Source organism: Microtus oregoni, unplaced genomic scaffold (assembly GCF_018167655.1).
Source record: "Microtus oregoni isolate MIOR12 unplaced genomic scaffold, Mior012 000050F_000, whole genome shotgun sequence".
Lineage (NCBI taxonomy): Eukaryota > Metazoa > Chordata > Mammalia > Rodentia > Cricetidae > Microtus > Microtus oregoni.
Window position 1 is genome coordinate 1,305,097 of NW_024543224.1, and position 25,889 is coordinate 1,330,985.

Sequence of the window (25,889 nt, forward strand, 5' to 3'; positions counted from 1 at the left end):
AGGAACCGGTCATTGCAGGTAAAAGAATTTTTTTCTTTTATAAATAAAATGTCGGAGAATGTGACTGTTTTAGATTTTAACAGCTTTTTTGAGTATACCATGTGGGAGATTATACAAGAGGTGTCTATCACCCCACATCTATGGATATTTCTGGGATTCGTAATTTTCTTTGACACTATATGGTTTGACAACAGAAAAATGATAAAGTCTCTTAAGGCAGAGGTTGAATGTTTAAAAACTATTGAGAATGACAACAATCTTCTCAAGAAACAGTTTTAAGTTTTCCAGGAAGAGAACAGATCTTTGTTTAACATGACTCAATTTACTGAGCAAAATTTAGAAAAGGCACAGGCTGATGTTAAGGAGAAATTCATTACTATGGAAGAAAGAACAGCTGAATTGGATCGTAAGTTCCAGCAGTCCCTTTCTGTAGGAACTGAAACATTAACTGAGAGAATCAAAACTGCTGAATGTGACAATCGAATTTTGTCTAAAGCTTATGACAGATTGGCGGAAAGATTGTCAATACAAGAAGGCACGTTTATGCCATAAAAATTATGTCTAAAGATGACAAGTTATCTCTAATGGACAAACTTCATACTTTAGAATCCTCAGTGAAGGCTGTGGAACATAATTCTGGACAGGAGATTCAGACATTGCAGAAGGCAATGGTGAATAGAATTGAAAAGATTGAGGAATTTCTAAATTCTGATGAAGAAGAGAAAAGAGTAGAAAGGCAAATTTTAACTACATCTGTGGATAAATCTATCAACAAGGTTATTCAACCTATGGGCCCTCTGCAATCTGGAATCCCCTTGCCCACTTTATTACCAAAAGGATGGCCTCTCATAGTTATTGATTTAAAGGATTGGTTTTTCATGTTACCATTCCAAAAAGAAGATAGAGAAAAATTTGCCTTCACAGTGTCTACTTATAATAATTATCAACCTTCGAGGAGGTACCACTGGGCAATCCTCCCCCAGGGTATGTTAAATAGCCCCTCCTTGTGCCCATATTTTGTGAATCAAACATTGCAAATGATCCGCAAGAAATTTCCAAAATCGATAATATATCATTACATGGACGACATTTTGTTATCCGATTCAAACCTAGATACCTTGAACAGACTGTTTGAAGAAATACAGATACTTTTACCTAAATGGAGATTGCAAATTGCTCCTGAAAAGATTCAGAAGGGAGATTCTGTTAATTATTTAGATTATAGAATAGGTTTTCAAAAAATTAAAACACAAAAGGCACAAATTTGGAGAGATCGCCTACGGACTCTTAATGACTTTCAATGACTATTAGGAGACATTTCCAGTCTACGACCAGCTATCGGGATAACACCTGATCTAATAATTTATTTGAACAAAACCTTGGATGGTGATAAAGATTTAAACAGTTCCAGAGAATTAACAGCTGAAGCAGAAAAGGAACTGACAATGATTGAGGAGAAATTACAACAGGCACATGTGGACAGAGTGAATCCAGAGCTCTATTGTATTCTCGTCATACTACCATCAAAAATTTCTCCTATAGAAATTTTAATGCCGAGAGATGATATTATCTTGGAATGGATCTTTTTACCACATAAACCAAGTAAGAAACTGAAAACTTATGTGGAAAAAGTCTCTGAGTTAATTATAAAAGGCAAGCTGAGACTTCGTCAACTAGCAGACATAGACCCATCAGAAATTATAGTGCCTTTCACTGCTGATGAACTAAAGAAATTATGGGAAGATAATGAACCATGGCAAAGAGCTTGTGCTATTTTTTTGGGAGACATGATTAACAACTATCTAAAAAGCAAGCGGCTTAACTTCATAAAGAGAACTTCTTGGATTCTTCCTCGAATCGTCCGTGATGCTCCAATAACTGGAGCCCGTACATTCTATACTGATGCCAATAATTCAAGGAAGGCAGGTTACAAATCAGAAGACTTGGGTAAGGTGGAACAAAGTCCTTATGATTCTGTCCAGAAGGCAGAATTATATGCCATTCTTATGGTACTAAGAGATTTTAAAGAACCTATTAATATAGTTACTGATTCATAATACACAGAAAGAGTTATTTTACATATTGAAACTGCTGAATTTATACCTGATGATACAGAACTAACCTCATTGTTTATCCAGATTCAAGATTTGATCAGGAACAGGCTTTGCCCTATGTACATCACACACATCCGATCCCATACGGGTCTGCCAGGTCCTATAGCACAAGGTAATGTAGAAATTGATCAAGTATTGATTGGTAGTGTGCTACAAGCCTCTGAATTTCATAAAAAAAACATCATGTTAATAGCAAAGGTTTGAAGAAAGAGTTTTCTATTACATGGCAACAAGCTAAGGAGATTGTAAAGAAATGCCCTACTTGCTCTTTCTATAACCAAATGCCACTGCCAGCAGGGGCTAATCCGAAGGGCACCCATAGGAATGAAATCTGGCAGATGGATGTGTTCCACTTTGCAGAATTTGCCAAACTGAAGTATGTTCATCACACCATTGACACTTATTCGGGCTTTCAGTGGGCAACTGCTTTAAGTTCAGAAAAAGCTGATTCAGTAATCACTCATTTATTAGACGTCATGGCTATCATGGGTATACCTACACAAATAAAGACAGATAATGGTACTGCTTATGTCTCTAGGAAAATAAAACGTTTTTTTTTATTATTACAATATCAAGCATGTTACAGGTATACCATACAATCCTACAGGTCAAGCAGTCATAGAAAGATCCAATCGAACTATTAAGGATATGTTGAACAAACAGAAAGGGGTGGAAAACACCCCCAGAAATAGGTTACATAATGCTTTGTTAACCTTGAATTTTCTCAACACTAATGAGAAGGGAATGATGGCTGCAGAAAGACATTGGATAATGGAAAAGTCTGCTGAACTAAATCAACCAGTTTATTTCAAGGATGTGCTGACCTCACAATGGAAGCCAGGAGATGTGCTGCGTTGGGGAAGGGGTTTTGCTCTTATCTCCACAGATATGGAAAAATTATGGATACCGTCAAAATTATTAAAGGTTCGGTTTGAAGAAGAGAAGTCACTTGGAAAAGATAAATAACAATTCATTCACAAGGATGGCAAGCGTGCTGAGGGTAAGGATTACAGATAGTTTGGGGGCAGGGTTCTTATCTCCACAGGAAAATACTCATCTTCAAAGAATTTAAGGGACCCTGAATATTTAATTACTGATGGATGGAAAATAGTCATGACCCACTAAGGATCAACAATAAAATTCTATACATTCTGTAAGTATTGATTTTTTATATATATTTATATGTTTTATTGAACACTTCTTTATAAATGTGTTGAGCTTGTTTTGGAGTTGGACTATGGCTCAGTCCCTCTTCAATTCCAAGCCTGTTGATAAGAGATATTGCAGAGTTTCTGTCTAAGGTCAGAAATGAAATGGGACAGAATAAGAATGATTTTATACTTGATAAACTTTCTTTGTCTTTCCTCATATCTGTGTCTTTCTTTATATGTCAGTATATGTCCTTGTTGTTAATGTTTAAATTTCCCATAACAAGCAACAAATTTTCCTACAATAATCTTTGAAGTTTCCAGGATGAAGATGGGGCCCCACAACATCAACTCAATCTGGTTTTTATGACATCATGAATATTTTTATTTTAATCGCTAATATTAGACCTGTTTTTTGGTACCAACTGCATGAGACAATTTCGAATGATGCACATTTTTGACAACACTCTGGCCAGACCTTCTCAAAATGCTCAGAGACTAGTTATAATTTTCTTAGATCAAAGGTTAATTTGGGAATTTTACTCTCATTTGCTTTCACAGTGGCCCCTAAGAAGAACGTCACCCCCATGTCAGCTTGAAGCAATCTAAGAGGAAGACATCCCCTCTCCCAACAGAGTTTGCCCACAGGGTTAGCGACATCTTTTAGTGATTGGTTTAGGGTTGAGGGGATGTGGAGATATTGTATGGAATTAGGGGTCTATTCAAAAAAAGGGGGGGATTAACTGGTTTGATGGGATGATTTGTATTTGTGACTTACTGTTTTTAGAAAATTATATTGGTACTGTTTCTTGTATATTAATGTATTGAATATTGAATGTGAGTGTTTCTACCTCTATTTTTGTATAAGAGTATGCTTATATTATATTGATACATCTATCATATCACAATGTACATTTCTACCTCTGATACTATTTATGTAATAACACTGTTTACATTTGATATGTAATGACATTGTTTACAGGTGAAGATCATTGTCTTCATATATTGCACAATTGTTTATCATCTTAGTTTTCAAATTAGATAGGTATTGAGAATTAATGTTTGTCATATTTATTTTTAGGTTAATCAGGTCTTTTAGATACATAGAGATTATATTTAGTATAGATAGTATAATCTTCAGCCTCTTTGAAGAGCTGTAGAAAATGGCCTTTAATCTAACCTAGAATTCTGTGCCAACGAGACCCAATTACTCCTGGCAATGCCACTCTACTCCCAAGAGAACGTTGAGCACCAAAGTCACTCCACTGGGAGCTTGTCTTCTTGGCAGAACTGGCCTTTGGGTTAAGAAAAGCCCATACCTCAACTACTGACTAAATTATGAAACAGGATTGTCTTATCTTGCCAAGACAGTGTAGGATAATTCTAAGAAAGTTCCTTGCATTTGATAATGGTATGTCAGATATGTTAGGCTTTAGCCAAAGTTGGTTGACTCAACATTGCAAACGAGACTTTGGGTGATTGCCCAGGTAGTCAGTTGTCTCTGTCATTTGTTGCACATTTTGGATATCTCTCATTGTTAAGTAATATTTATTCCCTTCTCAGATCTTTGACGGAGTTGAAGATTATTTAATTGTAGTTACTCTCTATATTATTTAGACTCCTTGAGATAGAATGTCTAGCAAAACTTTTGTTCTCAATATAGTTTGTTATATTTATCATTTGTTGTTATTGTTTATAGTTGTATTTGGTTTAGTTCTGTCTTATTTAGACAAAAGCAGGAGATGTAGAGTTAATCCAGCCCCTTAGGGGGAGGGTTTGCCTCGGGCGAATGTTGACTGATAAATAGGGCTTGCAGAGCCTGTGCGGCCCTTTTTTCCTGCCTCCTGTGCTACGCCTACGCAGGAACCTCGGTTCTGTAAGTTTATTTAATCATTAAAGCTGAATATATTTTTAATATCTGCATGCATTTATTTATGCTGCTACACTGAATACAAGATCAACTCAAAAAATCTGTATCCACCCTATACACAAATGATAAAGAAGATGAGAGAAAAATCAGAGAGATATCACCTTTCACAATAGCCACAAATCACATAAAATATCTAGGGGTAACACTAACCAAAGAAGTGAAAGTCCTAATTGACAAGAAATTTAAGTCTTTGAAGAAAAAAAAATGAAGAAGAAACCAGATAATGGAAAGATCTCTCATGCTCTTGGATAGGTAGAATCAACCTATTAAAAATAGCAGTCCTACTAAAATCAATTTATAGGTTCAATGTAATTCCCATCAAAATCCCAACACAATTTTTCACAAACCGTGAAAGAACAGTGATCAATTTCATAGGGAAAGACAACCCAGACTAGCCAAAGCAATCCTGTGCAATTAAGGAACTTCTGGAGGCATTACTATCCCTGACATCAAGCTCTCTTCCAGAGCTACAGTAATGAAAACAGCTTGGTATTGGCATAAAAAACAAAGAGGCTGACCAATGAAATTGAATTGAAGACCCACATATCAATCCATACACCTATGGACACCTGATATTTCACAAAAAAGCTAAAATTATACAAAGAAAAAAAAAGCATCTTCATCAAATGTTGCTGGCATACTGGATATCAACATGTAGAAGAATGAAAATAAATCCATATCTATTGCCAAGCACCAAACTCAAGTTGAAATGGATCAAAGACCTCAATAAAAATCTAACCACACTAAACCTGATAGAACAAAGACTCCAAACAGAAAACAAGAAGTTAAAACAAATAAGTCTGAATTGTAACTCAGTGTATCTGGTTTTGAATAGAGGGTTTTAACTATGCTGGTACCTTGATGACACTGGAAACACGCATATGTGGCCCAAAGGAAAGTTACCCACAATAGTGTGTCTAATGGCATTACAAAACACACTGTTATCTTCTTAAATCTGGGAAATCTGGACAGTCTTGTGCATGGCACAACAAGGCACTTGCACACATGTCTCCATATTTTGGGGAAGGCTACCATGGAACCAGTTCCTAGATGTTTCCCACATTCTCTTGGGGGATGGGAGTGACTGCTTTACCTTCCTTGTCTTTGAGTTCAACTTCAGGCTATAAAATGGACTTTTTTGCAGTAGAGTGATTTACTCTTTCCGTTTTCTGTCAGCTAGATATTATGGGACAAAGGACACAAAATTTTTGTGTTTATATTTGCCTAGACTCATTATATTTTACTGGCCCACTTGGCCACTTAAATAGTGTGGAGTAGAGTAGGTTGGTGGGTGGCCTATTTGAAAAAGTAGACAAGGACGATATTATAAATTGTATTATACCATATAAAGGGATTTTTCTGTACATGATATGCAGCTACTTATGAAAATCTTTGAATAGATTTTCATTAAAAACAATATCTTCTCTTTGTAAAAAGCCTAGACACTTGTAAAACAAGAGTATCATGTGTTTTTCTCTTTCAGATATATAAAAAAGCACCAAGGGTATGAAAGGAATCTTTCCTACAGGAATGAAGGGGAAAAAGTTACAAATAGTTCAGGAGGAAAATTTTGACAAATAATCCTCTAGGTCAAGAACACTATCTGTGTTTACCTAAATTATGACCCACCAAAATCTGCACACTCAACACAGTAAATGAAATAGATTCTTGTAAGCAGAATGTATATTTATTTGTGAAATTTTATATCATTTTTGATGCTTCTGGGAGAAATAAATAAAATTATTTTAAGAAAAAATTATTCTGAAGAGGAATATTGAATTCCTCAAAGATAAACATTCCCTTTATGAGTCAATGATTAATACACAAAAATAAATAAGCTGGGTTTTAAATGCCAGTAATGGGTTTGCAAGAAACAAAAAAAAAATTGCACGAAACACAACTATGACCCACTTTCCCTTGGACTGTAATACATGGCTACAAGAAAGTGATTTGTACACTTGTCAATGAATGTCAGAAAATACTAGACAAAGGTTATTATTGGCACATCACTTATCATTTTTTTTCACTACTAGGGTACAGGAAAAGCAATGAAAAGTGTTTTGTTTCCCATGGAGAGTGGAATTAGAATATATTCCAAAGATCTTCTTGTACTCATTAGTAAATAAAATTAAAATGGGGAACATATATGTCATTTTAAATGAACAGAAAATTCTTTTAAAATTTATTCATCTACCAAGCCAACACACTGTAAGTTACCTCAATGTAAAACTCACTGAGACTTTTAAAAATCACTTATATGATACTTTCCAACAAAAGTTGTGAACTCTTCTGTAGTCATTGTTTGTATGTTTTTTTAACACATTAAATCAGCATGTAATTGAGCTTCCCTCTGACATGTTTATATGAATTATTATTTTTCACATAACATTTTATGGCCTCTTCAACACTGTATAAAGCAAAATTCTCAAGAAAGACATACTGAGATCGGATGTACAGGAAAAGCTTTGAAAATGAGCTTAAGTTCCAAGGCAAATGCTGGTGGATTTATGCAGATTGTCTTTAAGCTTAAAGCAGATATGAATGTCCAGATCTGTACATGAGGTAGAAGTACTTTTAAAGGCACCAGTTGATAGGTGTTATAGATCTTATATATAGCCTAGCTTATCAATTTTCTCCATTTCTCCTTTCTTCATATGTCCACCAAGAAGAAGAGAACTAATAAAATTATCCAGGTGACTACTCTGAAATCTGTGCCTCCAATTTAATTTTAAAATGGGGGTAGGTTAATTACTTAATTCTTAAAGATGCTGGGAGAGATAGACTGAATTAAACAATTTAGTGCTTCAGTAATGTCTAGACACTGCCTCTTATGGTTATGATATTTAGAAGTACACACTGATGTACAAGGACAGTTTTTATACTCCACTATGCTCAATATACAGATATAATTACTGAAGGCATTCAGGCTCAATATGTGTTTTTGCCTGAATTACCAAAGCAATTAAACCTTTCCCTAGAGTAATTACTGATTGAAATGTGTAAGGGCATGATTACAACAATGCTCTGGGTTTCATCTTTCTTTCTTCCACAGTATATGGTATTGGTTTTCCTGATAAAAAAAAAAACAAAGAAAACATGAGAGTCCATTATGCCCAGTATTGTGAGAACAACACAGAGATAGTTTGCAAAATACAAATAGTACAGAGAGAGGAGAGGAAAGTAAAAACTTTGAAGAACTGTTATCTTATTTTAACCCTTGGGAACATGTGTGGTCTTAAAGTTTGCTGTGAAACTTAATGCTCTTTAGGGAGAATAGATAATCCAAAGAAAGTAGAGGAAGGGAAAGGTTTGTGTTATTAACAGTTTAGATACATCATGTTCTCTGCTTAAATACAATTTTGCTGAATTGTTCTTAAAAATGGTATTGATCAAGGTAATCAGTCTTGGAGCTTTTGTCAGAAAGGATTTTTTTTCACAAAAACTTCACTATTGATTACTTGCATCAGAGCAGAACTTTAAAAAGAATAAATGTATTCAACACTATTTCTGATGCCCCTGAAAATTCTAGAGTTGCACATTGACCCCATTAAAAAAAACTGATTTTAGTAGAAGTCAGTAGTGGGGTTTGTTTTATACTCTATCTGTCCCTTGATAACTATTGTACATTTTGTCACCTCATATGACCTACCCTGTACTTTAACAGGTTGGACTGTGGTAATTGAGTTCAAACCTTGCTACACAAAGACAAGAACAACAATTTTTAATGGTGTTTACTAGTTAAAATAAAGGTCTTTCCAGCCAACCCCAGGATCGATAAAAATAACCTGGAAAGCTGAGTGAAGTTCTGAAGCTTAAAAAATGTTTAGTGATTCCAGCATTACTGTAAAATCCCAGAAAAGCCGAGAAAATGCCTAAATCCCACAAGCTATATTCAGTCATTTGAAAGATTTACTTGGCAGAACAAGAGTGAATTTTGCAATCATCCTGAGCCTGCATTTATGATGATTATGCATGACAAGTTCTCCTTATACATGTCTTAGAATTATCACATGAGTACACTCACAAGCAGTAAAACTATTCAATTTATGTTAATAAGTCAACTCAATGTTTCAATGTAATTAACATCTAGTTGTTTGACCCATAATAGACATTTCAGAAAGAAGGACTTCACTTAATAGTCCTCGTCACCAGGAACTACAAAGACAAGAGATCTGATATTATGCTGGGTATCACTTTCTAATTCTGTCATGCAATAGATACAGCAATGGCACTGACCTACATTCAATGGCTTCTTCAGGTAGGCCCAAAGATTCTGCCACAGTCTCAGAAATAAAAGAAAAAAATCCCAAGTCTTGTAAGTGACTTTAAATGATGGAGAAGCATATATCCTCAAATCATTATGTCATGAATTCACACCAGATTTCAAGAATTTTCATATTTCATATTGAGAATGAATAAAGTGATGATGTATCTTGGCCTTTATAAAGCTCATATGCAACCGTATTAAGCAAACAGATATTTGGGGCCACATCACAGTTGCATATGCTATTTCTGTGATATGTGCCAAGAATGTTAATACCCATCTGGATTTGAACTCATAACAGCCTGCTACCCCAGTTTTCTCCCAGAGAAAAACACTAGAAACACTCCAATTAAGGAACTATTTCACAAAATACCTGAGTTATATCTACAGTATTGTATCTAGCCATAACATATTCAAACTAGATGCTTTGCTTTTTAACATATGTCTTACCAAAATGCTGGATTTTTTTATTGTTTCATATATGTGTATAATGAAATGTGACCATTTCCCCCTTCAAATACATTCATGTTCTCCCTAACATATACCCTTCCAACTTTGTCTTTTTTTTTATAAATCACTAAGTCCAATTAATGCTGCTCATATGTACCTGAGTCTGTGTCTATTATAGCATGAGAAATATATCAATGGCTATATCCTCAATCAATAATGATTCTTCCCCAGCAACTTCCAACTACAGAGAGCTACTGAACTACGGATTGGTCCTAATGAGCCTTTCCCTACCCATGTTCTAATTTCTAACAGGCTAGATCTTGTGTAAGCCACCACAGCTGTTGAGAGATCATGAATGCAATGCCTATGCTCTGTCCATACTATAGCATTTTACATCATTTTTCATCATACTCTAGCTCTTAGATATTTACTTATACCTCCTCCTCCATGATGTTATTTATGCCTTGATTGGGAGTTCATATTCAAATTCATAAACCTATGAAAGACACGTATCATTCACTGCACCTCATAAAATGATTTGACAGCATGGCCATTTACCAAAATATCAATAGCTTTCTATCCTAGGAATGATCTCCCTAACCATGGACTTTTGACCATGATTACACTACCATCTGATGACATGGTATTTTAATGTTAACTGATTTATTAATAATATACATAAATGGAAGTACTTCTATTCTTTTAGACCCTGTTCTTTCAAAAAATGTTCATATTCTACTTTTCAAGTTCTGAAAAGTAAGATTCTAGAATTTGTACCTAAGCTCTAGACCCTAGAGATTTTTCAGAAACCCAAAACAACTAAATCCAAAATGTGTGTGTGTGTGTGTGTGTGTGTGTGTGTGTGTACGTGTGTGTGAATGAACATGTGTGTTTTGCAAAGTTTTCTAAAGGGGGTTATAAATATCTAATTGTAACTATAATATGCTAGAATCATAGTTTTTCTATTAACTATAAACATTTTATTGTATTAACATTCCTTTACTTTTCTAGTTTTCAAAATTCTAAAGAATCTGAAAGTAATGGTATACACATGCCGTTCCTATACTTGGAACATAGATTGAGGAGGAACTTGAGTTCAAAGTTATCCTTGGCTACATAATGAGTTCAAGACCAGCATAGGCTGTATAAGACTATCACATGTAAAATTCCCAAACTACAAAAAATATAAAAATTTAAAAATTATGTATACCCAAATATGTAAAAAAAAAATCTTTATAGTAAAATAAACACCTAGGGATAAATCCAGAATTTCTAAGAAAAAAAGTTATATGTTTAGTTGGGTTGGCCATTATTTACTTACCAGTTCTATACTGATTATGTTATATTCACTATTTCTCTGACCACATTGAAAAAATAAACTTTTTCATGACATTCAATTTTGCAAAGCTATACATATCTTAAGAAAAGGGATACCTATTGAGAAAATACTCCACACCAGATTGGCCTGTAGGCAAACCGGGGAAGCATTTTCTTAATTGAAGATTGATGTGGAAATATCCACTCCACTATGCATAGTGTCAGTCATTCAAAGTGTCATTTAATATGCATATGAAAACAATCAAGTAAGCTTCATTCTTCTGTGATTTCTGCTTCAATTCTGGCCTCCAGTTTCCTTCCTTGAGTCCCTGCTCTGACTTCCCTTAGTGTGACCTGAGATGTTTAAGATGAAATTAACCATTTCCTCTCCAATTTGATTTCAGAGATGGTATCTTATCATGGTAATAAGAAACCTAACTTAAGACATCAATTGTGGCTCTTTTTTTTTTTTTTTTTTTTTTTTTTTTCGAGACAAGGTTTCTCTGTAGCTTTTGGTTCCTATCCTGGAACTAGCTCTTGTAGACCAGGCTGGTCTCGAACTCACAGAGATCCGCCTGCCTCTGCCTCCCGAGTGCTGGGATTAAAGGCGTGTCGGCACCACCGCCCGGCATTTTTTTTTTCAATTGTGGCTCTTAACACAAACTTAAGTTTGTATATATACTGTTTGTTATGATTGATGCTACTTGCATGTTGGTCAAATACTTGAATACACTGAAACTTACAGTAGTTCACTTTTTACTTAAGCTTAGACTTTGCAACTCTAATAATGAGACATTAAATTTAAATTAGATGCTATATTAGAATAGGGTACATATACAAAAATATACAGATAATTCATTTATTAAATTTTCAGGCAAAGAAAATTAAACTCTAATTTTTTTTAAAAAAAATTGTTTTTGTTTTTTTGAGACAAAGTTTCTTTGCACAGCTCTTGCTGTCATTGGAACTCTCTTTGTTGACAAGGCTGGCCTTGAACTCAAAGATATTCATCTGCCTCTGCCTGCAAAGTTCTGGGATTAAAGACATGCACCACCACCACCTAGCTGAAACCCTGATTAACAGAGATTGAAAACTACTAAACTTAAAAGTGATGAGTAGTTGATTATAAAGAATATACACTGCTGAAATAATAATGTGAATCTTGACAGATGTACCAAATGAAGTTCCAAATAAGGATTATTGATTCCACATTTATGAAGACTAGGATCTGTATTGTTCTGAACTCTTAATGGCATGAATAATGACCACTAAAGATTGTTTACTCAGTGTCATGTAGCAGAGATACTTCCACCTATAAGCAAATAATAACCAAAATACATAGTGAAAAGCTTAGTTTATAGCTGACTACTGATTTACCATAATATATGTCTCAACAAATGACAGCAGTCATCTTCATGTTTCTGTTCACATCAAGGAGACATCTTTTTGAATTTGTAATTCTTTTCTGATCTCTGATTTTCTCCAGTTCTAGATATTGCCCATTGTTCTTGTCATTGAATCTAATCTAAAAGTTTCACTAAATCAGCATTAACCTATGTCCATGTTTATCAGACTGCTCTCAATAACACCTTAGTTGTTCAGTTTGTATTGATTGTGCTTATGCTTAGATGCTTTCTGCAAATCTTTTTTGCACCTCACAAAACCTCTTCAATGCTCTGACTCTGCAACTTTTCTTTCTGTAATCAGCTTTGACTTTGTGCATGGATTGAAATTAGACAGAGACCAAACACAGAATGCAAGGTCTGTATATTTTGATTTGTAAGCATCTGCTTCCTTATAAAATTTGAACATACACATAACATAATCACAACTGGAAATTATTGGTCAGCACATTTCTTCTTGCAGGAGATATGTGAAAAATGTTTCTGAGGGAAAAAATAGAGACACTACAAAATTTCTCTCTCTCTCTCTCTCTCTCTCTCTCTCCCTCTCTCTCTCTCTTTCCTATTTACATTTTAAGGTCTGAGTTCTCAGCTACTGTTCCAGCTTCTTTGTCTGCTGTAGGCACAGACTGCTCACTCATTCCCCAACTGCTCAAACCCAAATAATCACACAGAAACTTTATTAATTACAATATCGCTTGACCAATGACTTGGGCATATTTCTAGCTAGCTCTTTCATCTTGAGTTAACCCATTTCTATTAATATGTGTGTTACCATGAGGCTGTGGCTTACTGGTAAAGGTTCTGGGCATCTATTTCCTTCAGCAACTACATGGTGTCTCAACAACTCTGCCTACTGTCTTACAATACCTCTTCCAGCCTGGCTATATTCTGCCCTGCTATAAGCTGAAGCAGCTTATTTATTAACCAATGGTAACAAAACATACTCATAGCATACACAGAGGAATCCCACATTAATCTGCTTCTTCTTACCAAAATTCTCCACAATGATGTACTCTTAGCCCTCTCTAACTGCAAACCAAATAAACTCTTTTATAGATTGCCATGGTCAAGGTGTTCTATGACATCAATAGAAAAGTACTAATACACTATGTTTGTTTAGAGGGTAAGAGATCCTTGTGCTCACAGATAAACACAAAGGAAACCAGGAATGTTATTCACGCATGGTTGTCCCTTCAATGGAAGGGATGCATACATATTTCCAACCTGAAAGCTGACAATAGTTGTAATTAATAGCCTGGTGATCTGTGCTAGCTCAGAAACAGGCCACTACAAAATTTCCCAGACTCTTATGTTATCTCAAAACTCCTCCTTCCTTTATCCTGAGCATAGTTTCCTAGTCAATAGAACCCATTCTTTGGAAAAGGTTACATGTACTTTGCAAGAGAGTTTTGATGAGGTCACACAATCAACTTTATTGTGATCATTGTCACCAGGAAACTTGAATTCACACCTTGAGATTTATTGTGTTTATGTCACCAGGAAAGTTTTTTCCAGAGTACTGTACTTAATATGTCTAAAATAAATTGTCTGGGGTAAGATTTTAGAAGTTTGAAACAATACCGGCAGCTGAGTTATGTTGAAAAGGATTTCCTTCTTGCTTCATGTGGATTGTTAATTTGCTAGATCTGGAGTGTGTCCAACTTCAGCAAGTTTGCAGAGCAATAATTGCTAAACTCTACATTTTCAGTATTCATATCCAAACATGTTTTACTTTATGGCTTTTAAAATAAATGAATATATATTCAATACAGATTTAATTAATTCAAGATAAATTCGAACAAAGACCTTTATCCAAATAACTATTAAATAAAAAAAAACATGTAACAACAGAAAGAGATTTTCTTTCCCTCCTACTATAAGTGCTAAATCATGAAATTTATGCAAAGCATCAAAATAGGCTGCAGTCTTCATGAAGTTAATTGAACTCAATAAATACAAGAAACTCAAGACTGTTCTAAAAATTAAACGTGAAAACACTAATTTGGGAGCTTATCTTTTTAAAGTTTGTTTATTCCTAGATTACAACTAACTCTTCCAAATGACACTTGTTAATTAGGAAGAAAAAAAAGTAAGAATTACAGCGGATCACATACTGTTGTAATCGACCCTATGGTATACACAGATGATTGGGGGAATAGCTTTCTCCTTCTTCGGTGATAAATTCTGCCCAAAATAGCAACTAGTTTGCCTCTGTAACATACCATAGTAATTCTAAAGCAAACAATAATTCAGAGACCAAAATAGTAGAATTCCCTTTAGAATACACAATTCATCTTTTTATATAACATAAGAGAGAAGGAGTCTTTCTTCTTATAATTCTTTCTTGGCATATGAAGCACTTTAAAATAGTCTCTCTGAGAACAATATAAATCAATTGACTCTTATAAGCATCATTCCTAAGAGAAATACATGTTTGAATATTTGTACATGTCTTATTAAGACATATTGATACCTGAAATTTTATGTATTGATACATGAAAATTTAACACTAAACCCAAACATTGTTCTCTTATTTAGAGATGTGAAGAAAGTGTTCATAATAGATCTCAAGTAAGTAGAAGGACAGCAGACAAGTTAAGATGCTAAAAACTTTTGATGTTAAATGGCTTTTTAGTCTATATCCAACATACCACTTTCACTTAGATCACTATTTGACTGTGCAAAAAGTAAGGAGAAAAGAACATTTCCTGAATGACCATTTTTTAAAACTATCTGCATATACTCTCAGCTTAATTTAAGTAATGGGCACTGGCAGCTTTTGTGGAAAATGAAGGAAAAAAAAGAGTAAGGAAAATCTCATTTTATCAAACAACCAAGTAGACCAAGTATGTCAAACACATACATTTTCATTTCACTGAAGAGAACAAGTTCAACAGAGCATTAAAGAACATATTACCACAGAGACAGCTCTATGCCAGCATATCAAATAAGGATGCATTCACGTTACTTTTCTGATTTATGTGTCCCATAGCATACTTCTGCCAAGGTTGAGTGATAAGAGAGGTAGATTAATTCCAAAGTCATAGGTCATCCTTCATTTTATCACCATTCTCTAACAATTATAAATGAGATAACAATGACCAAGGAATGAATAAATTTAGAGCTGTAAATATTTCAAGCCCAATCTTGAAATAAACAGTAAAACAAACCCAAATCAGGTATACTATGTTCCCCAAATACAAAAATTATAATAGTCTACATTTATTTCATGATTGTTCCCCTTATTTACAAGTAGTATCAAATTCTAATTTCTCTCTCTAGCTGTTGTACCTTCTGTCCTCTGACTTCAGAGTCAGTTTTTATGAGCATTACAAACTTATAAATAACCTCTGACAATTGTCAAAATATCTAATATTCATTCATTCATTCATTCATTCATTCATGGCTTGATATAAAAATCACACGTGATTTCAAATTGCAAAACCATGTATTTTGAATTAACGTGGAATAAGAATAAATAACTAGTCAGAATTATTATTAGTGTGTTTACCCATGAGGAAAGTCAGCATTATGAATCATGTAACAAAATTTCAAAACCTAAATCCCATTAGAGTCCTGGGGTACAATTCCCCAATGCTCACAAATAAAATTAAAACTTCACTGGTCAGATTTTGATTTCTTTATACCTAAGAGTGGGAAAGGGTAATTTAAAAACATTTTACACAGCTAAAATACTTCTCTGTCTCTCTCTCTGTCTCTTTCAATCTGTCTCTTGTGTATATATGTAAAAACCACAGCAAGTTTAATTGTTTTCATTAGAGAACCAAATATAACAAGATCTTTATGGCATGTTCCTTTTTATTGCTTCAAAAGGAATTACAGTAATAATTTGTTGTCTTTCATATACCAAAGTGACATTACTGACTAAAGATCAGTAGGATGAATGATTTGAATTGTGTATACAAAAGTAAGGATAATTTTTTTTTACAGATTTATTGACTTGCTCAGTCTTAGCAGAACTTTGTGACACCAAATACATTTACAAGTTCTAAGACTAAGTAATGTAACAAAAAGGTACAGCATGCGGTCATGTTTTTGAGTAAACTTAATGAGTTAAGAAAGAGTTCAGAACTATGACATCTCTTCTGTCACATAGGTAAATATCCATAGCTAATAATTAGTCATGAGGGAGCTTCATCAGTTGAGAATCACTTATTGAGAATAAAATTCTTCTAAGATTTTCATTCCAGGAAAAGCTAAATACTTTGGTTATCTGAAAAGGCTAGAAAATGTCTAGAAACAAGAAATTTTCAAACTTTCATCCTCTTTCACATGTTTATTTTAAGTGGGAAAAGGTATGTAAGCTCTTTCGGCTTGTAGTAAATCAGTATCCAAGAATCAATTTGCAACTGACTCATCTTCTAAGAGGCCAGGTAGACCAGAAATTTTAAAAAATGTAGCACTTGATGTCCACTGTTAAGATGATTTCAGCAAGTGTTAAGTAAACTTCTGTTTAAAATATGTTAAATCTTATGCATTTCATTCCAAGTAGTGGAACTCCGAGTTATGAATGCTCATTGTCTACCTAGGAGAAGCTCAATGACAGGTATGGAAAGCACAGAAACATGAAGACTTATCTTGTTTTCGTCACTGTTTTATTGCTGTAAAGAGATACCATGACCAATGCAACTATTATAAGAGAAAGCATTTAATTAAGAGTTTGCTTACCATTTCAGAGGTTGATGGTAAGAAACATGATGGAATTCAGGACATTGTTGGAATATTAGCTGAGAGTTTCATCCTGATCCATAGGCCAAAACAGTTAAAGTGGGCCTAATGTGGGCTTTTAAAACCTCAAAGCCCACCTACAAAGACAGACTTCTTCTAACAAAAGCACTCCTCATAATCCTTTTCAAACCTAGTTCATTTGCTGATGGGGGATTTTTCTCTGTATGCTATGAATACCATTGGTTAATAAAGATGCCTATGGCAGGGCAGAATTTAGCAAGGTGAGAAATCCGTAGGGGAAAAAAAAAACAGAGTCAGGGAGAAACCATGGAGCCACTGAAGGAGTAACATGCTGCACTGGTAATCCACACCTTCATGGTAATATTCACATTAATGGAAATGGGTCAATTTAAGATGTAAGAGCTAGCTAGGAATATGCCTGATTCACGTGCCTATCACTGCTGTAATTAATATAGTTTCTGTGTGATTATTCGGGTAAATGTGGCTGGAAAACAAAGTGCAGTCTCCATTTACAGCTCGTTGATGACTAGGCATATATATCAGCCCAGCTAATTCATGGTAGGACAGAAGTTGATATCAGAAGTTGTGTAAGGGCCTCTCCCTGAGCTAGGCCAACCATGGCTTTGGTGAAGACCCTCAACCCTAAAGCCGAGGTGGCCCGGGCGCAGGCAGCGCTGGCAGTGAACATCAGCGCGGCACGGGGCCTGCAGGATGTTCTGAAGACCAACTTGGGGCCTAAGGGAACCATGAAGATGCTTGTTTCTGGTGCTGGAGACATCAAGCTTACCAAAGACAGCAATGTACTGCTTCACGAAATGCAAATTCAACACCCAACAGCCTCTTTAATAGCGAAAGTAGCTACAGCCCAGGATGATATAACAGGTGATGGCACCACATCCAATGTTCTTATCATTGGGGAGCTACTGAAACAGGCGGACCTCTACATCTCTGAGGGTCTTCACCCCAGGATAATAACTGAAGGCTTTGAAGCTGCAAAGGAAAGGGCACTCCAGTTTTTGGAACAAAAGTGAAAAAAGTGAAAGTAAGCAGAGAGATGGACAGAGAAATACTCGTCGATGTGGCCAGAACATCTCTGCTAACTAAAGTTCATTCTGAACTTGCAGATGTCTTAACAGAGGCTGTGGTAGACTCCATTTTGGCCATTAAGAAAAAAGATGAACCCATTGACCTCTTCATGGTTGAGATCATGGAGATGAAACATAAATCTGAAACTGATACAAGCTTAATCAGAGGACTTGTTTTGGATCATGGAGCACCGCATCCTGCTATGAAGAAAAGGGTAGAGAATGCCTACATCCTCACATACAATGTGTCTTTGGATTATGAGATAACAGAAGTGAATTCTGGGTTCTTTTATAAGAGTGCAGAAGAGAGAGAAAGGCTAGTAAAAGCTGAAAGGAAGTTCATTGAAGACAGGGTTAAAAAGATAATAGAGCTGAAAAAGAAAGTCTGTGGTGACTCAGATAAGGGATTTGTCGTCATTAATCAAAAGGGGATTGACCCCTTTTCCTTAGATGCCCTTGCAAAAGAAGGCATTGTGACTCTGCGTCGGGCCAAGAGGAGAAACATGGAGAGGCTGACACTTGCTTGTGGTGGGGTGACTCTGAATTCCTTTGATGACCTTAATTCTGAATGTTTGGGACATGCGGGTCTTGTCTATGAGTATACCTTGAGTGAAGAGAAGTTCACCTTTATTGAGAAATGTAATAATCCCCGTTCTGTCACATTGCTGGTTAGAGGACCAAATAAGCACACGCTTACTCAAATCAAGGATGCTATAAGAGATGGCTTGATGGCTGTCAAAAATGCTATCGTTGATGGCTGTGTTGTTCCGGTGCTGGTGCAGTAGAAGTGGCAATGGCAGAAGCTCTGATTAAATACAAGCCCAGTGTGAAGGACAGGGCTCAGCTTGGAGTGCAGGCATTGGCGGACACCTTGCTCATTATTCCCAAGGTTCTTGCCCAGAACTCTGGTTTTGACCTTCAGGAAACACTAGTCAAAGTTCAAGCTGAGCATTCAGAATCGGGTCAACTAGTGTGTGTGAATTTGAACACAGGTGAGCCGATGGTGGCGGCAGAGATGGGTGTGTGGGATAACTACTGTGTGAAGAAGCAGCTGCTTCACTCCTGTACTGTGATTGCCACCAACCTGGTGGATGAGATCATGAGAGCCGGGATGTCCTCCCTAAAAGGTTGAAGAAGTCTCCCTTGTCGCTGCATCTGCAATACTACAGGATGACATGGGGAAATGGTCGTTTTTATCCAAGCTTCAAGTGATTTGGAAAAGAAATATTCTCATCCCGGTTGAAGAAAGGGAACAGGACATTTGGCACCTATTCAAATTATAATACTGTAAAAAAAAATTCACTGAGTGTTCGCATAAAGCAGACACTGAATAAGAAGTTTCAGCTACAATGATACAAAATTACATATTAAGATAAGTGTGTTGTCTACCTTGTTCCTTAAATGTTATTTGAAAAGTTGTAATGGTTTTCTCCTAAACAAGGCATAGTGGAGCTGTAAGCCTAGCACTTTGGAAAAAAAAAAAAAAAAGGTCAGGGCATTCTGCTCTAACTCAGGCTGCAGGAGACCCCCCAGCTCAAAAGATTTTTTTAGCGGATGGATGTATTATAAATTATCCAACTAACTCTGTTAAACATGTAAGATTCTTACCAGTGCAAAACACATGTGGTTAATCTATGGTTTTCATACTGTCTCTAATAAATACTTAAAGGTACTGAAAAAAAAAGAAGTTGTGTAATACTGACATATAGAAAACTTAGCACAGATTCTAAAGAAGAGGCTTTTGGGGAACTCTATAAAAGTTAAGCAAATGAAATGAAGATAGATGTTCAACAAGAAAAATTGAAAAACAAAAGATAAAAAACTGTGAGGAATGATATTCAGCAAACAAACAAAAGTAAAATGATATGGACAAGGTTCTAAAATATAAGTAGAAGGAGATTAAAATATCTGATAATCAAAGTATGATCAGGGAATTTTTGCTAAATGATTTTAGTTTTTTACCTTATGAAGTAACTTATTTTTCTTAGAGTTCAATTTTAATGACAGCATTGCTCCTTATTTTCATTATTATACTTTTCTGTTATGTATGAAAACAGAATATTTATTAAATCAAAGAGAAGATAATTCACAGAGAATGAAACATCTACATTTAACATCATAAAATTTAGCTCATTTAACTACAGACAACATCAGGGAGCCTAGAAGACCTATACTAGATAAATATTCTGATGGCAATTTTTATTTCCTTTTCTCTTTTTCAATTTTTCAAGACAGGGTTTCTATTTGTAGTCCCAGTTGTCTTGGGACTTTCTCTGTAGAGCAGCTTGTCTGAGACCTCAGAGATCTACCAGCCCCTGCCTTCCAAGTATGGAGATTAAAGGTATATACCACCATTGTATGGTTGTGATGGCTATTATTTTTTGTCAATTAGATCAACCCTTAACTACAGTCCAAAAATGGAGGGTACACCTGTGAGAGATTTGTTTTGTTTTTGGATTGGATTGAAGTAGGTGAATATACTTCATGTTCAGATTTTTGAGACAGGAATATAAATGCCTTTAGTCTGGATTTTGAGGCACAAAGAAACACCTTTAATATGATACTTTGTGCTGAATTCCTATATAAATACATGAAAGAAAGAAGCTTTTCCTCTTTACCAGCTTTCTCTCAACTTTTTGCCAAGTCCATTCCATCACTGGCATTAGAACCCACTTTTTTCAGATTCCAGAGTCTACAGAAGACCAGTTGAGACATCCTGCCTCATGGACTGAGAAATTACTAGATTCTTGGGATTTCTGTTCAGTCAGCCATTGTTGGATTAGCTGGATCACGTCCTATGACTCATTCTAATAAACTCTCTCTCTCTCTCTCTCTCTCTCTCTCTCTCTCTCTCTCTCTCTCTCTCTCTCTCTCATTCTCTGTATATATATATATATATATATATATATATATATATATATATGTGTGTGTGTGTGTGTGTGTGTGTGTGTGTGTGTGTGTGTGTGTGTGTGTATTATTACATGTATCTGTTTGGAAAGTGAAGAGGAAAAAGAGAAAGGAAAAATCTCATTTTATCAAACAACCAAGTAGACCAAGTATGTCAAACATATGCATTTCATTTTACGAAAGAGAGAGAGTGAGAGAGACTCATTCTGTAAGTTCTATTTCTCTAGAAAACATTTACTAGTACACCTATAAAATATTTTTATTGATTACAAAAGTCTCTTACTAGGAATTGGGGCCTTGAAACTTAATGAGTTCTGAAGCTGATTTGTCCTATAACTATCTGGAAAAGACATTTGTCCATGGGGAGATAAGTGATCGAAAATAGGGTTCAGTGCTACTTTATACCATGTGGATGGGTCATTATAAGATTTTTTTTGATTCTAATAGGAAAATGATTATTGGAAAAATGAAGCTTTATTTATTTATTCATTTTAAACAGACATTTCCTGGAGACACTTAGCAAAATAACATCCTTGAGGAAATTGATCCCTAGCTTTTCATCAGCATATTATGAAATCATATTTTATCTCAACATGCAACATTTTCCAATCTACATTTGTCCCAACTGTTGTATCATACATAGGAGGGAGCCTAGAATGAAGTCCATCATGTGGATAACTGCAAATGTCTAGAGCTGAGAGTATTTTCGGAATGTAACTTTCTTCCTTTCTTGTCTCAAAATTATGCTTTATGATTAATATTTAAGCTTTTAGTTTGGAGAAAGAAGGTAGGTGGCCATTATTTTGAACATAGAACTGATGCCATAAACATGAAATTATTGCAAAAATTGCTTGAGGATGATTATATACACAAGCTGTGGTGAAAGTAATGGAGACACTTAAAATCTCCTTCCTCAAAGAAACGAATATTAGAAGGAGCAAGTGACAGACATAAAGTACTTCATTATACCTAATTGATAGTGACAAGGACAGAAATAGGCAAAAAATAAGTACCTAAAATTTGAGCTTTGGTCTTGAGAAATTTCTCTGATATTAAATGCTTTCTCATCAGAATAGCAAAATGTGAGGTTGATACTTATTGAATATGCTAAAAAGAAAAAAAAATGAGTGTCAGATTAAAAAAAAAACAAATACCATGATTATTTGTGTGGCATGTGAGTATGTGTGATGCATCTGTGGAAAATGGAACAAAGCCAAACTGCCAAGTGAAATATATGAAGTTGATGTAAAATGTTAAAACAAAATATAGCATATCAACACAAGGAATAAATATAAAATATTAATATATACTACAGCATAGGTACATCTTGAAAGCATTTAGGTACGATAAGTAAAAGAGAAAAATCACTCATACTATTGAGTGGGTAATGAAGAAATAAGGAGTGATGCTTTAAATAAAATGAATTTTGGAGGAGAGTGTATTTATGAGATGGATTATTGTAATGACAGAATAGTTTTTTTTAATACATTTAACATATTAAAAGGATGAATTACATAAATGAATCTCAGTGAAACTCTGATTTTAAATTCTTTCTTTGGATTCTTTTTGTATAATGTACAAACAAATAGGCATTCTTTTCCCCTGCAAAATGTTTCAAATCTACATTGTTTTTCCATCTCAATCACTCAAATGGTTAAAGATGAATGTGAAACTTACCTGAAGGATACAATGAACTGGTGATTTCATGGACATTTAAGGCCCTTTCCAGAAAACAAAAAAAGTTTTAACATAAATTCAAAGAGATATAATCTGAAAAGACAGGAAAGCGAATGAAAATTGCTTCCTTTTACAGCAAACTGTCCCTTACATAGGCCTTATGAGTGCAAAAACAAAGTTTGTAGGCATGCCTCCTATTTTCATGAGAATAATCAACACCTTTGCAGTTAAAATTAGGCACTTTTCATTCCCCTGCCCCCCACCCAGTTTAGAACCCGAAATAGTCCCTGTGTTGATTCGAGTCACCAAGCTTGTTTCTATTTCGTCATTATTTTGTGACAATTCTCCTTACTTCTTGAAGACGGCAATGCCGTCGACATTTGTGCCTCAGCCATTTTTTTTTTTACCAACAGCCAAGTCAACGCCATTCAACCTATTTACCATGAATACAACCAGCATTGTTGCAAGAAAGTACAATGAACGAGACCAGTTTCCTGAAGGAGTCAGAATCAATGCCACCAAAAGTGAACAGGATGCCAGTAAGATATTTATGGGGGGACTTTCCCCAGAATTGAACAAGCAAGCACTTCTGGAATACTTGTCTCAGTTCGGTGAGATAATTGATTTTATCATAAAAAGAGACCCAACTACCGGACTCTCCAGGGGATTTGGATTCGTGCTTTTTGAAGATAGTTCTACTGTAGTGAAGGTGTTACAAGTGAAAGACCACAAAGTGGATGGTAAGAAAGTAGAGTTTAAAAGGGCTAAAGCCATTGAATCTCAATTCCCCATCAAAAAGATTTTTGTTGGTAGGTTGACCCCTCGGATGTCTGAAGAAAAAATAAGATCCTATTTTGGCACATTTGGGCAGATAGAAGCTATTGAACTTCCATTGTGTTCAGATACAAAGAAAAGAAGAGCTTTTGGTTTTATCAAATACATGGAGGAAAAAGCCTTTTAGAAAGGTCTTAGAAACCAGGTTCCATTACATTGGCTCCAGCCATTGTGAAGTTAAAATGGCACTTCCTAAAGAATATCCTGGAAGACAACAACAGAGTAAAAATAAAGCTAATACTGTGGTTAGGGAAAGAAAATCTGTTCCTACCGGTAGATTTGAAAGTTACTGAGGAGGAAGAGGCAACCAAAGCTTCTACTTTGTGACTAACTCAAATGCTCAAGAAGCCAACCTAGATACCCAAAAAGCTGTCCCATATACTTTGAGAGCAAACTCAAATATCACTTGAGCAAGTTCCAGTGGTTTCGGGAATACCGCCTGTAAATTCCAAGTAAACCCCAATGTTTTGATGAGAAATTCAGTGGCTTTGGGGGCAAGGCAGAAAGCCTTGGGGCCAAATTCAAATTCCAATAGAGCAAACAAATATACTCTCGGATCAAACCTGAATCCATCCTGGGAAAACCAGTATGCTCTTGGGGCAAGTCCAAATTCCTTCGGGACAAGCCAGTACACTTTGGAACCATACCCAAATGGTTTGGGGGAAAGCCAATATGCTTTGAGGGCTACTTCAAATATCTTCTGGACAAACGTCAATGTGCATTGAGGGCAACTTCAAATGTCTTCTGGACAAACCATTGTCCTTTGGAAACACACTCAAATGATTTAGGGGTAAGCCAGTATACTTCTGGGGCAAGCCCTAATGTCACGAGTACAAACCAGTATCCTTTGGAAACACACTCAAATGCTTTTGGGGTAAGCCAAGGGGCTTTGAGGGCAACCCCAAATGTCTACTGTACAATCCAGTGTCCTTTGGAAACACACCCAAATGGTTTGGTTGTAAGTCAGCATATTTCTGGGGCAACCTCAAATGTCTTTTGTACAAACCAGTATCCTTTGAAAACACACTCAAATGCTTTTGGGGTAAGTCAAGGGGCTTTGGGGACAAGCCCAAATGCCTTCTGCACAAACCAGTGTCCTTTGGAAATACATTCAAATGGTTTTGGGGTAAGCCAAAGACAGTAGGGACAACCCCTAATGTCTTCAGTACAAACCAGTATCCTTTGGAAACAAGCCCAAATGGTTTTGGGATAAACCAATATGCTTCTGGAAAAGCCCAAATGGTTTTGGGGTAAGCCAGTGTACTTTGAGTTCGAACTCAGATACCTTCAGTCTAAACTACTATGGATTTGTGACAAACTCATATGATTTTCATACAAGTCATTATGCTTTAGAGACTAACCCCAGTGTTTTCAGGACCAGCCCAAATGCTCTGGGTGCAAACACAAGTGCCTTTAGGGCAAGTCATTATGGTTTGCAAGCATGACAAAATGCTTTTGATGAAAATGAAAATGCCATTAGAGCAAATGAGAACATTTGTGAAGCAATTGAAAGTAGCAGAAGCACTGAAGGACTTAATTTGTCTCAAGTAAACAGCAATTTCTTGAATATCTACAATAACCTGCCAGATTTTCATGGCTCTAATGGAGATTATTTCTTTCTATATAGCTATTTGGCTTATGACTTGGAATCTGTACTTAATTTTAATGTGCAAATAAACCAGTCATCTCTCCTTGGTAATAGAAATTAAGGAATTTTTTCAACATTTTGAAACCTCAGGATGAAGCCTTTATCCAAGCAATACTCGGCCCTACAATGAGAAGTTCAGAGACTTACATGAGCTGGTCCTACAACTGCTTGATCGGACATTGTCACTACTTGCAGCACCTTTTGAAGTACCAAAATATTTTTCATCACCTTTTTTTTCTGTGAAGCTACAAGAAGAAAAAGGCTTGAAACTATCTTGTAGAATTTTTTTTGCAAAATAAACATTTCAAATACTTCTTTTTGAGTGGCTTCTATTTTGATCTGACATTTTCTTTGTGTTCTCTTTGTTATGGTGAAGTGGGAGGAAGTCATATCACTTGG

At 35.5% G+C, this 25,889-nt stretch overlaps 2 pseudogenes; both read left to right on the plus strand.

Moving 5' to 3' along the window:
- Nucleotides 1-25,551, plus strand: LOC121436638 (annotated as a pseudogene).
- Nucleotides 17,955-19,556, plus strand: LOC121436642 (annotated as a pseudogene).
- Nucleotides 25,552-25,889: the final 338 nt, after the last annotated feature.